This window comes from Cryptomeria japonica, chromosome 2 (assembly GCF_030272615.1).
Source record: "Cryptomeria japonica chromosome 2, Sugi_1.0, whole genome shotgun sequence".
NCBI classification, from domain to species: Eukaryota; Viridiplantae; Streptophyta; class Pinopsida; order Cupressales; family Cupressaceae; genus Cryptomeria; species Cryptomeria japonica.
In genome coordinates, this window is record NC_081406.1 from 231,703,965 (window position 1) to 231,721,752 (window position 17,788).

Sequence of the window (17,788 nt, forward strand, 5' to 3'; positions counted from 1 at the left end):
TCTCCTATCCTCCATGATCTTGTATTGATGATGGTTTGCTCTAAGATTTTTATGAACTTACACAAGAGCTCAAGGAAGAATGGATGTGGCTATGATGATGTATGCTATAATGTTTTTTTAGAACATATTTATGATCAAGCTATGTGCTATGGAAAATGAGGGGAGGAAGCCTCTTTTATGGAGATCATCCTAAGCATGGAGGACTTAGATTAAGAGGTTAAAAGGTGAATGGTCGGGATCACATAGATGAAAGAGAATCAATAAGATTTGAGGGTACGTAAATATGAAGGGAGGAGATTAAGAGGTGAGTTAAGTTTGGAGAAAACACAAAGTGAAGAAGAGGCAGTTGACACTTGTCACGTACCTATGAATTTAGATTATGATCCATGTGAACAAGTTGAAGGGCTAGGATTGAAGAAGAAAAAGGTAAGTGAATTAATTAAATATATAAAAGCATTTATTTAATTACTAGAGGAAAAGGCTAGATAAATTAAATAAATAAAATATTTATTTAATTTAGGAGAGAGGGTGAGATTAAATAAATAATAAATATTTATTTGAATTAGAAAGAAGAGGCTTAGTGAATTAATTAAATAAATAAATAATATTTATTTAATAAAATAGAGGAAATAATGGTTAACTAATTAAATAATAATAAATATTAATTTAATTAAGGAAGGAGTTTTTAGGTGTCTACCATATGTAGTTCATCATTCCAAAATTTTATGTCCACTTCTCATCCAATTGTTCAACATCCATTATGTCATTTTTTAATATTGGTCCTAACAACATTCCCCCACAACACTTCCATCATATCCTTCCATTGACACACTTTCAAACATCTCATCCCTTATCCCAAATATCCCCCTTATTAAATTCATTTAATCCATGCCTTTGCATAGTCCACCCATGCTTACAAAGTTCTACCAACATCTAGTAGTCACTTCTAAATGGGATTCTATCACCTTGGTATGGAAATAAATGCTTGAGTCATCTATCTTCCCTCCTACTCCTCCATTAGCATCACCATCCACCTAATCTTTTATATCCCATCCTCATCCTCCTAATCCTTCCTCCTCCCATTCAATATATATAAACCTCCCCAAAATAAATAATAATAATTAAAAATCTAAATGAAATAGTAAAGAAAAATAATACTATGTCCAATGGTGAAAACATGAAAAATAGGCAACTTGGGAAAGTACCATGATGAAATCCTAGAAAATAGGTGGCATGTGTAAACCTCCCCATTTATTGTCTCTCTACATATGAGCGAAATTTTATCTAGCTGCATATCCATCATCTCATCCATCCCACCTATCTATCCTACCCATCATATCTTATCCATTCCAATTCATCCATCATCCTTTTGATCTTGATAAAGATAGGGGCAACTATTCATACATGATTTGGACACCTCTTGGCATAGATTCTCCTATTTCACTTTTCATCCTTCCATCCTTATTACCCTCTAATCCATCCAACATATCCATACACAATATTGACACTCACTATACTCATGCTTCCCACCATATAATCCTTCCACACACCTCCATATCTATTATCCTCCCATCATCCCATCATGAGCATCCTAACATCTCATCATACATGAAATATCTAGAGTGGTGCATCAAACTCCTTTGCAACATAGCCCTTGAAGATCATATCCAAGACCTCCATCCATCTAATTATTCCTCTCATCCCCTATCCAAAACTTTCATCCCTTCATACCATAATCTTTACATCTCCTACGCCTTATCTCCTATCCTTCATCCATTAGTCCCTCTTACTAATTTATCCTCTCATCTTATAATCCCTCTTTATTGATATCTAGCTATAGACTACCCCCCACATAATCCAATGTCATCCACCCCATTATTCCATCAATCCCATGTATTCTAGATGCTCCTTATAATTTAAAACCATAATAGAATCCTAATCAATGTAATCTAGTGAAAATCATCCAATCACTTCCTTAGTCTTGTTCTTATCCTTGCTACAAGCCTTTATCCAAATTGAATCATCAAAATTAGGATGTATGCTTCCTAATAATTGTGTTGTTTTAAGTTGTATCATTCTCATACCAACGCATTGCATCCATCATCAACCAATCATGAATTTCAACTTGACTAAGGCAAAATAATGTTTGTGTTTGAATATTTTATGCATGTTTGCTTGCTTGTGTGCATTATCATTTGTCTTACATCTATCTTAGTCCTTGTAACCAACCTATCACATTTATGATGGTGCTACACAACATATGTTTTTCTTGTGACTTATATTTTTCTATGAATGAGACACATTGTTAAACCCTAGTTCCTTACATCTTGGTGAATAGCATCAAGTGCTATAATCCAATGCAAAATAATGATGCATTTCATTCCTCTCTTATTACTTCCATTATTAAGCTTCATCCTTCCATCGCTAGCTCCTTACCCCTTCTATTCATCATCTTGTATCATCTTTCATCTACATTGCATGGTCTCGTCCATTTTGAGCATACACCCATAGTCTCTTAAACCCACCTATCCTCTCAAGGGGCCACCCTCATCCTCATCCTCATCCTTCCTCCTAGTCACTCCTTTAAATGATTGGGGCATCTTCCCTAATCTAACCATTTTATTCTAAGAGCTATGCTTAAATATTATTTGAATTGATGCTACTTCGCAGCACCATCTCAAAGAGGGGAAAACCTAGACACCTAAAATTTACCATCACTATGACCTAATTATTTCATTTATAATTGATTGAATATAACCCTAATTTTTCAATTGATCATCTAATATTCGTCCCCTTATGAATTAAATAATAAAAATATTATTTAATTAATAAAATCACTAATAATTCCTCTCCTATAGACCTTAGGTAAAAATAAATCTAGTTATTTATTTACCTAAATCCACCATCCTCATCCCAAAAATTAAATTATATCTTATTATTTAAATGTTCATTATTTTAACTTTTCATTAAGTGGGTTAAAATTAACTAACCCCTTAACCCTCCTCTTACACATCCAATATCCTAATCAAACCCCTTCCCAAATCCTCCACATCCTCCAATATGTACAAAGGCATAGGCCTCTATATGTGTGGCATGGCATTTGACATGACCTTAGCACCATGTCACATGGCCCGAATAAAATGCCCATTCCTCAAGGGTACTCTAAAGTAACTCTTCTATCTTCTCCATCCAATATTCCCAAGGAGAATATCCACCCTTGATTTTATCCTCAATCCCTCTCGTTCCATCTCTTCCAAACAAATAGGCATCCACTTTTCATTTTCTCATCTTCCCATGTCCCTCAACCATTATAAGCCATTGATATCATATTTTAATCCCAACCATCCAATTTTATCTAGCCAAAAATCTATAAATTGGATACCCATCCAAATAAACATCTTCAAACTAAACCTTATTCTATTGATAAGAGAACTCACACATCAACACCATTGAGAAAAACCACCATACTAGTATGATGCTACAAAGGTTAATTTGTTGAGATTATTTTATGTTTTTATCATGTTTTGTTAAATATTATACTTAATCATGAGTGTTTCTTGTATTTTGGGTAGAACAGGTTAATATCATTTAGCTTATTCTTGTATGCTTAAATTTTTAAGTGCATAATAACTATCTACTTTCTACCCATTTTTGTTACTAGTATTGTGCAACTTTTGAACAAAAGGATCATTAGCAACATTTGATTAGCTAGCTCTCAACATAGTCTCGCATTATTGTCAAACTATAACTCTTTATAACATATGATGATGGTTCTTTGTTTGTATTCTTTGACAATGATAAGTGTAGACGTATAAATCTGACCATCTAGTTAAATAAATATTTATTATTTATTTAATGAACATTAAAACCACATTCCTCTATTAATTAAATTATATTTAATTAATTTCCCCTTTCATCTATTTGATTAATTAAATTATTCAACTTATTTATTTAAATTCATATAGCCACTTTCTAGCTTTTAATTAAATAAATCACTTTATTTAATTAAATACCCTTCCCCTTTTAATTAAATTCACATTTATTTAAAAATCCCCTTGCAATTTAAATAAATCAAATTTTATTTAAATTAGGCAAGTTGTCATTTTTTTTGGAATAAATCACTTTATTTCAAAAAAATTAAAAAATACCTCCCACTTGCATAACTAATCCTCTTCTAGATTCTTCTAGATTCTTCTAACTACCCTAATTAGCCTAATTCATCTCTTAAACATTTGCATAATCCTTAAGAGAATGTCACTTCTCAAAAATCCCCAAAGTTTTGAAATGCATTGAAGGCTTTGTGTCCTCAACAAGTTAACTTTCAAAGTCTTCCTAACCATTAATGGTTAATCCAACCTCAACTCATGGTTAGAGACTTTCTCTCTAACTTAACCCTCATTTAACCCGAGGGTCTCATCAAACACTCATTGCTTTGACCCTAGTTATCTTATTAACCCTTGCACAAGAGTTTACCCTTTGGTTAAAAGCTTTATCCACTAACCTAACCCTAACCACACCCTTCTAGGGTGACCCTCATGTCTTCTCGGGCATTTAATGCTTCTTACATCCCCTCTCAAGCCACCTCTTGTTGACAATTGTCACCATTTCATTGGTAAAAATTGTAAACATGGATTGAGTAACTTTCAATCCTAGCCTTTGTTAAGATTATTGAATCTTAACCATCCATTTCCCTATTTTCTCTATAAATAGGACTCATTTCCTTCATAATCCATATCCAAGTCTTTTATGCATCTACACTATAGTCTAATTATATCAAGCATCTTGCCTCTCTTTGTTAGAATAGATTTTTTAAGCATTTAGGAGAATCTTAATATGGCATATCCATGTTAGTATATCATGCTAGCTTAGCTTGTTAATATCTTTACTATAATTTCATGATCATCATAGCTTGTATCATATCTTAAACACATCATATAGATCTTAGATGCATTCATGCACATAGATCATTTTATCACTCATTCTTGGAGTTGTCATTTGCTCAATGATCTGAGAGCAAAACATTGACTTGAGGGATCCTATGAGATAGAGAACAATGAGACACATCTTGGGAAGTTAACTTGTTTATACTAGTTTAAACTTAGTTAATCTTTGTATTCAAAAGTTTCATTGGTATGTTAGCTTTTTTATTTCAATTTTTTGTATTTTGATCACACTAAATCTTGCATACATTTTTGGCGCCCACCGTGGGGCTCGTCCCCAAATATAACATCATTTTTCATGTAAGTTGAAGACAGGAATCACGCTAGAACACAAAAATAGCGCATCTGAGACCTTTTGTAGCGCATCTGCAGATTACTTTAGCGCATTCACTACACTATTTAGCTCATAGAAACCATTTTGTAGCGCATAGGAGCTTCATTTCAGCGCTTAGTTCTGACAGATACTCTAGCGCATAGAAACATCACTTTAGCACATACAGGTTTCAAAGTAGCGCATAGGCTTCATCTTTTAGCGCTTTGGAATCATTATCTAGCACATAAGTTCCATATTTTGGCACATGGAACAGACAAAGAGCAAAATAATTTGTAACAGAATTAGAAATTAGGCTTGTGAAGTCCACCATAAAAATTGGATTTTTGCTAACTGATTGTTTGCAGATTCTAACAGTTGTTTACAGGGTAAAAAGGAGCTAGATTAGTTTTATTTTCTTTACTTTTTTTTCAAAAGTTGGTAAAAAGAACTCATTTTCTTTCTTTTTTTGTAAAAAGGCTTAAAATGAACTTCATATTCATTTTGGAGCTTAAAACAAACTTCACACTTTTTTTAGTTCTTAAAAATGAAATTCATTTTGTTTTCTTGCAAGGATAAAACGAACAAAAAATTGAACTTATTTTCGCAAGAATAGATCATACTTCTTTTTGGGCTCTTAAAAAGAACAAAACAAACTTTTAGTTCTGTAAGGTAAAAAGAACAAGCCATTTGTGATTTCGGTAACAAAAGAACAAACCACTTCAAAGTTAAAGTTTTCCTTTCAAAGTTGAAACTGTTGTTATCCATTTGATGATTTACTTTTGTTGACAAGGATTTACTTTCAAAAGTTCAAGTTTTACTATCTTTTCACATATTGCTATCTTGGGTTAAAAAGAACCACATGTATTTTGGAGCAACGTTTCTAAGGTAGCTTTTAGAAAACAATTGCAATATTGGATAAAAATAAAGTGTGTATTATGTGTTTTGAATGTGTTAGATATATGCTCTCCCCTTAATTGGGTGATCAAAATGCCAAACACACCATTTTCAATCTTCCTTTCAATTTAGCATTGAGATAAATTCTTTAGCAGGTATGCCCTCCCGAGGTGCCTATAAGGCCAGTGTGAGGGGAACGACCTAAGTGGGAATGACTTTATCGCCAAGTATTCCAACCCACTATAATTAAATGTGGAGGCTGATGAAAATCCCCTCCAACGGTTTTGCTCAATGATTAGCCTTCCCCTAGTATCCTTGTGATACGTAAAGCCTTTGTTCTAAAGGTTGGGAAGCCTCCCAAGGGAGTTTATCACTGAAGATCGAATAGAAGCCTAATTACGAACTGTAGAACTAGAAGCCTCGCCGTGTCAGTTTTACCAAACATTTCTAATATCATAGTGAAAGGGTGGGGAAGAATCCACCCCCAAGACACTCACCATATATCTCCCAAGAAAAAGATCCAATTGAGGAGCAATCTTATTTGGTTCAACTTATGGACAAAGGCAAAAAAATGGGCTCACCTTAGGGTGTGACAGGGTTGTTTGAGCTGACAGAGTATCAAGTGTGGGCTATTGATATTTTAAATGATCTTTGAGAATAGAGAGGTCTATCTGATGTGTCTCTCTTGAGCAAACCCGTGAAAACAAACAAGGATTTGAAAAAAATCCTATTGAACATACACTATCTATTTAGCATAGACAAACTGTTCTTTTGTTTACTGTGTTTTCAAATGTTCTTTTTAGAGGATTATCCATCAAAACACCAGATTTGTTTGAAAGATTTTACAAAATTCATCAAACAAAGAAACCAGGGCAACATAACGCACCTGAGCATCTATTTAGTGCATTGGATTCATTCTTTAGTACATAAACAGTCTATTTTAGCACATATCAAAAAGTGTCCAAAACAAAGAGCAGGTTATCAACAATTTTGTAAATTTAACATCAGTTTCAGATACCCTTTTAGGTCATCTGTCAAAATTAGCCTGAACTGGAGAAATTTATCAAAGCAGTATCATTTGTCGTGATTTTAGTTTCACATATCAACATCAAAATACTGAGTTAAGTTATCCAAAGTTAGTCCAAACACATCAAGTTTCCAAAAATTAAAGATATATCATTATTTATCAGGAAACTTTATCATATCATTTTAGACATACTTAGTCATATCAATAGGAGCATATCAAATCCTATGTTCAACTAAGTAAACTTAGATACCAAAAACAAAGTATTTATCAACCGAAAATGAAACTTTTATCACTTGTATGACCACTTCTGAATAGTTACGAAGGAATAATCTCCATCAGAAAACTGATTTGAAGAGAAAACAACCAAGTTAAGAGAAAATCTTAAAAAGAAGAAAATTTCTCTACATAAACCATAAACTCTTCCTAAAACACCACACTTTCTTACACCACTTTCATACCTATCTACACGGTAAATGAACAGAGTTTGACGAGGAAAATTTACAAGCACATGCCTTTCAACAAAAAAATAGCCTTTTCTCAACATCTCACCGAAGCAGGAAAAATCAATTTGGCTTATTTTCCCAAGGATCCAATCACATATTAAGTCAACTTGAGTCATGCTCATTTTTACACAATCTCATAAAAAACATTGAGTGGGAAGAAGAACTAGAATCAAGCATGGGACATAGAGAAGTTAACACTTGGAAAAACTACCTAAATATGGAAGAAGAAGAAATAACAGATGAAGTTATTGAGGAGACACAACAAGACCCCAACCTACACAAACTTCTTGAGAAACTCATCGAGATGGATAAACAAAAATACTTCCTCCTGCTATCTAGCAAAGGTATCAAAATCCCTGAGGATTTTGACATAGGACAACCAAAACAAACTAAGAGCATCAAAAAGACAAAATCAAGAACACACACCTCTAACATTGATCATGACAATACACATGATCTTAGCGATCCCAATGATCAAGGTGACACCAACCATCAGGATACTAATACTGGAAACAATCCCCTCACTATAGTCACACAACAACTACAAGCACTTCAACAACAAATGGAAGACATGCGACAAGGAACTACCACGCAATATTCATTAGAGGATATTCGTCCTTATTCGTTTGATCGAAGTCTGAACATGGCACCATTCCCACCAAACTCTGAAATACCAAAGTATGACAAATACAATGGTAAAAATGATCCTTGTGATCACGTAAGGGAATTTTACATGATGAGCTTGGAGTTTTCTCACAATGACACTTATATGATGAGGTTATTTCCAAGGAGCCTATGGGGAGGAACAATGGAATGGCTTTCAAATATCACAACTCCCATCAGATCTTTGAGGAGTTGGTGAAAAAATTTATTTCCCAATATTCTTATAACATTCAACACAAAGTTACCATGCTTGATCTTTGCAATACAAAACAAAAGAACAATGAATCATTCATGATGTTCTTGCAAAGATGGAGATGATTGATCTCTAGATATCTCTGAACTGTACCTGAAAAGGAGAAAATGGAATTTTCGCAAACAATCTTCATGACGAAATGAGCTATCGACTTAAACTACAATGTCTACCTAGTTTTAAAAAGTTGATAGAAAATGGCATCCAGATAGAAGAATCCTCAATCAAAAGAGGAACTTTAAAGTTCTCTAAAGAAGGTGCTAGTTCATCAAATAGCAACAACAACAATTACTACAACCACTTAGACAAATCTAAATTTTGGACAAGAAACAAGACTTGTAAGGAAGTTAAGTAGCGGAACAACTTCCTACATTAACCTTGAGAGGAGGGTAATGCAAAAACTTTTACAGACTATCACAACAACTACTCAAAACATAAATATATATAATAACAATCAAACCATAACACAAAGCTTTACGTGGGGAAAACCCTTTCGGGAGAAAAAACTTACACTCCAAAAGCCACCCAATATATTATTTAGCAATCAAAAACATATTACAATATACTTGTAGAGAAAGCTCTTCGCAAGAGTACCACTAATCAGAGATTCAGAGGTAACTCAATAGCTATAAGACTCTTACACATAACTTCTATCTCACGCACCTCATATATAGGAGATACAATACAAGAAACTGTCAAATAGTATTACAAAACCATGGGCTAAAACTTCCCAATAAGGTGTAGCAGACCTTATCTCCCTTCTAGATTCCCTATGATGTGTCCAATGTATTTTATATTTTCCTATTTCAGGAGTACAAATTTCGGAGGCCATAACTTGAGAACTGTGTGTCCTATTGACAAACTGTTTGAAGCATTGAAAAGCTCGTGAAGTGCTCTATTGCCTTGTAAACTGATACACCATTTATGCCCACTTTTCAGGGTGTTTCGAGGCCTCTAAAGTCCTCAAAATAAAATTCAAAACTTTTATTGGACCCCTCCAAAGTGGAAATTTAATATCTTCAAAACTAGTTGTGATCTTGCAACGTAACTTTACCGGAATATTTATCTAGCCAACCAAAAGCTTCGGGGAGAATTTTGCACCATTTCATGCTCAAATAAAAACTTACTATAAACAATAACCTTATGTAAATGCAATGTTCAAACACCATTTTCCCAACAAATCTCCCACTTGTCGAACACCTTGCAAGAGGAAAGGGAGTATCAACACAATAAATCAATTGCTAGGGGCCATGAGGCCCACATACTTTGAACTTCTTTGTGCTCACAACCTTAATTAAAGAATCTGCAACATTCATCAAAGTTTCTACCTTAACCAACTTCACCCTGCCATCTTCAACCATATCTTTGACAAAATGATACTGAACATCAATGTGCTTGGTCCGAGCATGAAATGTTGGGTCCTTAGCTAGGCAGATCACACTCTAACTATTACAATAAACTATTACGGATCCTTGTTTTTTTTCCAATGTCTGAACACAGTCTCCTAAGACAAATGGCCTCTTTACAAACATGAGTGGCTGCCATATACTCTGCTTCAGTAGTGGACAAAGCAACCACAGCCTGTCGCTTACTCATCCAACTAGTTGCACCACCAAATAAAGTAAACACATAAGCATTGGTGGATCTTCTGCTATCATTATCACCTACCTAGTCTGAATCCACATAACCATGAATATCAAGGGAAATCATGTCTCCAATTGAATCCACATTAGGAGATCATATTGTCCTAAGGGGTCATCTAGTGTCTTAAGGGGTTATATGGTGTCATTAGGGGTCATAAGGGGCCACGCATGTGTCAGAACATAATATGACCCCTTAGGACACCATATGGACATCATATGTGTTGGCATTGACAAAACCGGTTAATCCAGAGAACCGGTATATGCGTTGAGATTTGTCATTGATGTCTAACACTAACCGGTGGAGTGGTATCGATGGAGTGGTGTATCTCAGTAGTAAACGTGATGACTTGTAAATACATGGAAACAACATAAGAGATAGATGACCAAGGTTCAATCAGCTCAAGGGAAGGCAGACTAAGCTAACTAGTCTGTCACTCAAGAAGATCGGTGTTGAGGTCAAATCTTCAGGTTGGTCATTTTGATGATGATGAAGTCACAAAAGGTGACTTAGGAAAGAAGGCTTGAGGTTGTATGCAAACCGTAACCTCATTGGCAAACATGAAAAGAGACTTGATGTAAGCACAACAAACCGACAATCAAAGGATGAATCGGTAATGTAGAGCGCAGTGGTATACTAGTACACTAGTGAGGCAGAAGGAAGATAGGTTATCACCATAAATCTCGGAGTGGTGATTGGTTATTTAGTTGTGGTAGAAAAAGGTGAGTTGGTGAGCTTGTGTCTACGCCAAACTAAAGGTTGGTGAAGTCAACTTCAGTCATCATGAAATTAAGCCATGATTACTTGTGGATTTTCTGGTTCGCATTTATAAGACTGAACCCGACCCATAAGTCACTATTTTTGGGGGATGCGGTGGCAGAATTGGTTGAGTAGTTGGCGGAATTGTTGCATAGTGTGCAAAGCAAGAGAAGGAAGATTTGAATTCTAAATCTACCAAAATTTGTGATTGCATTAATTAAGGAAACACCTGAAGGTGATGGCAAATAATTTATAAAGTATTTTGAGTTCATTCAAAATATTTTTTATCCTAAAATTCGCAAAGTACAAATCATGTGCAAGGCGATCCAAAAAGTGTAGAGTAGAGTGTGAGGAAGTGCTAAAATATTTAGCAGAGCAGAGAGTGTATGAGGTAGACCGACAGAGTGCAGAGCCGAGGCTAAGAGGACTGATAGAGTGCAGAGTCAAGGATCATAAGACTGACTAAGTGCAGAGTCTAAGGTATAAGCAAAAAATCAGTGTTGTGCAGAGAAGACACAACCGGTGTGGATAGAGTATGATTTTCATTATGATCTGATCAAGCTATGAGTAGCTACTTCAACAGATCATCTTTTTGTTGCTTTCTAACCATTGCAACTCAAATCCCTTAACCAGGTAGACTTTGACAGGTCCCTTTGTAAAATTCCTTAACCAGGTGACATCTTAATTGATATTCTTAAGTCCTTTAACTAGACTACCTTTAACAGGGTAAAGGCATTGACACGCCTTAAATAAAATCCCTTAACCAGGTGGCACCTAACATCGTCTTTGTAATCTCCTAACATGGATGGCTCTTCACCGAGCGTACTCCAGAAGAGTACAAATTTTGTGAGTTCCTACTCAAATCGTGGTTTTCTCCCATTTGGGTTTCCACGAGATAAATCTTGGTGTCACAGTGTATATTTTCATGCATGCATATTCTTCTGCAGTAATTGTTTATATTGATGAGTATTAAGTTAGTGCAAACTTGAGTTAAAAGTTTTTTAATTCTGCAAAACTGGTAAAGTGTTGATTCACCCCTCCCCTCTCAACACCGGTTGGGACTAACAATATGGTCCTAAGGGGCCACACATGTGTTACAACACCATATGACCCATTAGGACATCATATTGTCCTAAGGGGTCATATGGTGTCCTAAGGGGTCATATGGTGTTGTTAGGCGTCATATGGGGTTCTTTAGGGGCCACACATGTGTTAGAACACCATATGACCCCTTAGGACACCATATGAACATCATATGGTCCTAAGGGGTCATATGTTGTCGTCAGGAGTTGTATGGTGTCCCAAGGGGTCATATAGTGTTGTTAGGGGTCATATGGGGTCCTAAGGGGCCACACATGTGTTAGAAGACCATATGACCCCTTAGGAAACCATATGATCCATGAGGACATCATAGTGTACTAAGGGGTCACATGGTGTCATATGATTCATGTTGTGTACTAGGATGTTAAAAGGGGTCATATGGTGTCGTTCAGGGTCATATGGGGTCCTAAGGGGCAACACATATGCTAGAACACCATATGACCCATTAGAAAACCATATGACCTATTAGGACATCATATTGTCCTAAGGAGTTATAAGGTGTCCTAAGGAGCCATATGGCGTCTTAAGGAGTCATATGGGGTCCTAAGGGTCCACACATGTGGTAGAACATCATATGACCCCATAGGAGACCATATGAACATCATATGGTCCTAAGGGGTCATATGGTGTCGTGAGGGGTCATATGGTGTCCTAAGGGGTCATATGGTGTTGTTAGGGGTCATATGGGGTCCTAAGGGGCCACACATGTGTTAGAAGACCATATGACCCCTTATGACACATTATGACCTATTAGGACATAATATTGTCCTACGGAGTCGTATGGTGTCATAAGGGGTCATGTCAAGTACTAGGATGTTAAAAGGGGTCATATGGTGTCCTAAGGAGTCATATGGTGTCCTAAGGGGTCATATGGTGTTATTAGGGGTCATATGGGGTCCTAAGGGGCCAAACCTGTGTTAGAAGACCATGTGACCCCTTAGGACACCGCATGACCCATTAGGACATCATATTGTCCTAATGGGTCATATGGTGTCATAAGGGATCATGTCAAAAACTAGGATCTTAAAAGGAGTCACATGGTATCGTAAGGGGTCATATAGTGTCGTTAGGGGTCATATGGGGTCCTAAGAGGCCACACATGTGCTAGAACACCATATGACCCCTTAGGACACCATATGACCCATTAGGACATCATATTATCCTAAGGGGTCATATGGTGTCCTAAGGGATCATATGGTATCGTTAAGGGTCATATGGGGTCCTAAGGGGTGACACATATGTTAGAACATCATATGACCCCATAGGACACCATATGGACATGATATGGTCCTAAGGAGTGATATGATGTCGTGAGGGGTCGTATGGTGTCCTAAGATATCATATGGTGTCGTTAGAAGTCATATGGGGTCCTTAGGGGCCACACATGTGTTAGAAGACCATATGACCCCTTAGGATAGCATATGACCCATTAGGACATTATATTGTCCTAAAGGATCATATGGTGTCGTAAGGGGTCATGTCATGTACTAGGATGTTAAAAGGGTTCATATGGTGTCTTGAGGGGTCATATGGTGTCCTAAAAGGTCATATGGTGTTCCAAGGGATCATATGGTGTGCTAAGGGGTCATATGGTGTCGTTAGGGGTGATATGGGGCCACGCATGTGTTACAATACCATATGACCCCTTAGGACACCATATGGACATCATATGGTCCCAAGGAGTCATGTGTTGTCGTGAGGGGTCATATGGTTTCCTAAGGGTTCATATTGTGTCATTAGGGGTCATATGGGGTCCTAAGGGGCCACACATGTTAGAAGACAATATGACCCCTTAGGACAACATATGACCCATTAGGACATCGTAATGTCCTAAGGGGTCATATGGTGTCACAATGGGTCATGTCATGTACTTGGATGTTACAAGGGGTCATGTGGTTTCTTGAGGGTTCATATGGTGTCCTAAGGAGCCACACATGTGCTAGAACACCATATGACCGGTTAGGACACCATATGACCCATTAGGACATCATATTATTCTAAGGGGTCATATGGTTTCCTAAGGGGTCATATGGCATCGTTAGGGGTCATGTGGGATCCTAAGGGGCCATGCATGTGTTAGAACACCATATGACCCCTTATGATACAATATGGACATCATATGGTCCTAAGGGGTCATATGGTGTACTAAGGGGTCATATAGTGTCATTAGGGGTCATATGGGGTCTTGAGGGGCCACACATGTGTTAGAAGATCATATGACCCATTGAGACACCTTATGACCACTTAGGATACCATATGACCCATTAGGACATGTTGTCATAAGGGGTCATATGGTGTCATCGGGGAGTAAATAAAGAGATAAAGGTAGAGAAAGGGAAATATACTTAGAGAGGGTGATAGAGGAAGAGAGGGAGAGGTAGATTAATCATGTATAGAGGAAGATATATAAAGAAAAAGGGATATATAGAAAGAGATATTTATAGTGAAAGAGATAGAGATGTGAAGATGGAGATAGAGATAGATATGGATAAAAAGTGATAGTGAGAGTAAGACAAATGGAGGGAGAGATGGAGTGAATAAGTGAGATTTAGAGATCTAATGAGATATAAATATACATGAAGATAGATCTATAGGGGAATAGAGATAGAGGGGACAAGACAGAGAGAGAAAGGAGGTGATATAGACAAGTAATAAATATGTATATTCAGGATAAGGTATATGAGGGAGATAAATAGAGAGTAGAGAGATTAGTAGAGAGATATAGAAATAAGGAGTGACAAGGATGAAATGGGAGATAGGAATAGAAAGAGGGAGATATATGTATAGATGGATGTAACTTGAGAATTTATTTATCTAGATGGGATAAGAAAAGAAGTGAGATAATTAGAGAAGGAAGATCTATAGATAAAATATATTTATATCTAAGTATAGATGTACAAGTGATAGATGAAGGAGGTGATAGGGAAAGAAAAGGGAGACTTTGTATGCAAAATTTGTGAGTATTTAAAGTTTTAAAAATGAGGGATTAACTAAAGTAAATGATTATAATTATTTTTTGGTCCATAATATAATAGAATTACCTTATCCATTTGATAGGTCTCTAAATTACCTTTCCAACGCTTGTAAAAGATTGAAATTTTGATAAGAAATGCAAAAGTTATGCCCATTTTACTAAAGTATACTTTTTATGTTGAGAAAAACGGATATCCGATTTGGTTTCCAAAATAGATATCCGATTTGGTTTCCAAAATGGATATCCGATTTGGTCCAAAATGAATATCCGATTTGAAAAAACATGACATCACAAATTGGATATCTGTTAATATCGGGTATCTTAACCAAAATAAAATTTTGGTTGACCCAAACAAAAAGTCAAAGAGGATTTTGGCATGTTTGGCAAAGTTTAAAACACGTTTTTTTCCCCATTGCCACTTTTTGGACCCCCATGCTCTTGCACATACCCTAATGCAACAAGTGGTTCTCTGTTGCTCTCAACCAAAATACTCATCCCATCCAAGACTATTGCATCTGTATTTGTGATGGATGTAGCCACATCCCCACTACAACCTGTGGATATAAAATCATCACCAACTGCCACTATAGGAAATTGTACTGTATTTGTAGCTGATGAAGACTGTGCCAAACTCAATTCCATGGTAAGCTCCTCCAATCATGACTGCAACTCCTAAAGGGCCAACTAGGCACTCTTTAATGATTCCATAGTCACCTCAAGCTCATCAACCTCCTCTTCCTTTCTCTTCAAGGCATAATAACAAATACCATCCCACTCTAGAAGATAATCTTTGTTCACAAGTAGTTGTACGTAATTTTGTTTCATTATTCCAATTTCTTCTCAAAGTGCATGAAAGTCTACAAGGGAAAGACCATTATCACAATGCTCAACTATCACGAGAGTACTCCAACCATAAGTTTCCAACATCTGACGAGCAACATGAAAATGCTCAATGTATGTGGAAATCATACTATCATTCACCTTTAGTTGCCCAACCAAATGATGAGGATTTTGTAGCTTATGATTCCCATACAAGCTTTCTGATTTAACATCTGCATTGTAATGTGAGGTTGAATCGACATCACTCTCCTCATGATAAGCAACATTATGAGTGCTATCAACTTTACTCACAATATCATCAATGGTACTGCTATGATATCCCTCAAAGGATGGCTCAACTAGCATGGTGGAAGGTGTTATTTTGACAATATCTTCGCACACTTTTGCTACCAGAGCAATTGCATGTCCATCCAATTCATGATCCTAGGATTCATTGCTATTAAATAATTTTTTTGATTTGTTTTTTAAGGTCTAATATGTAAAATTAGACTCATTGTGGCATGAATCTTAATCATAAATTACATCATTAGTACCCAAATCTTGATTACCAACATTCGACAACTCCATTGAAACATCACCCACCTGTGAAATCTTTATTGTCTCATGTTGATGCAAACATAAATCACCGTTGTCATGGAAATCGGAATGGTTATAGGTCATATTTTCCAAGCAATCTTCATGTTTGACACTCCCATCTTGCGTGTCAATACTCAAGGCGACCCACAATATCTTATGCACTTGCCATGGCATCAACACCATCATTACACTCAAGCAAAGGATTGTTGTTAAAGAAATCATTTTTTTTATTATGACTGATAACAACTTCTTGAGCACTAATAATATCAACATTATCTTCAAAGATCACCTTCTTTCCATTATTTCCTTTGTACTGATAAGATTATTTGTATTAGTGTTTGTTTTCTTTTCTTTTGCAAACAAGGGATCCAAAATTTTCAGATGTTGTAAAAGCCTTGTTAAATCCCTATCATAGTTTTGAAAGTCCTGCATGAGCTTTGTCATGAGTTCTTGTATAGACTTTATTTTACCCATACCGAAACAAAAACAAGAGTGTTGGTTACTCTAATATCAATTATGGGAGCTCAATGATTTCCAACCCCAACAAGATGGCAGGAAACCACTCTGATACCACTGTAATATCCCTTGACTAATCTGACCTTGAGTTGTTGTTTAAACCCTCAAGGAATCTTGTCGAACACATTGCGTACAATGTATGAACTTGTTGTTATGAGTTTATGTATGTATTATTTCGGTCTTGTATGTTGCAATTGATATTTTTTATTGCCTCTAACCATGAATGATTGACTAACAATGTCATAGAAATGGTATGCCAACTAATTTTGACTTTTTACATGCAAATGAGTGACTAAAAATAATAACTAAAGCTACTTGATAAATCGTCAAACACTTGGCATGCATCTATTCAACCCAATATGAGGTACAACAAAAGACACTTACAACTAATAGACATTTAGACAAACATGTGACATACAACCTTGTATCTCCTTCTTAAGATGCAAACCAAGTATAATGTTGATATACAACTGATCTAAAAGCAACGCCAATAGGCATTTTAACAAACACTTAGCATGCAAACTAGAAATTATAAAGCATCATAATGAAGTCTTTTATTGATTATTCTCATGCCAAATAGTTACAAAGATATAGCATGTAATTCCCAGAACTTATGACAACAAAATTAGAGAACCTGGTATGTAAAATGCCTGTTGCAAATGATGGTCTCCACTCTGCAATGTATATAATCTGCCAATTAAACACCTCTCTGTTGTAGCTGTATATAATTTGCCAATTAAATGATTGATTTCCTGATGTATAATGACAACCAATATGAATCTCCAGGTCTG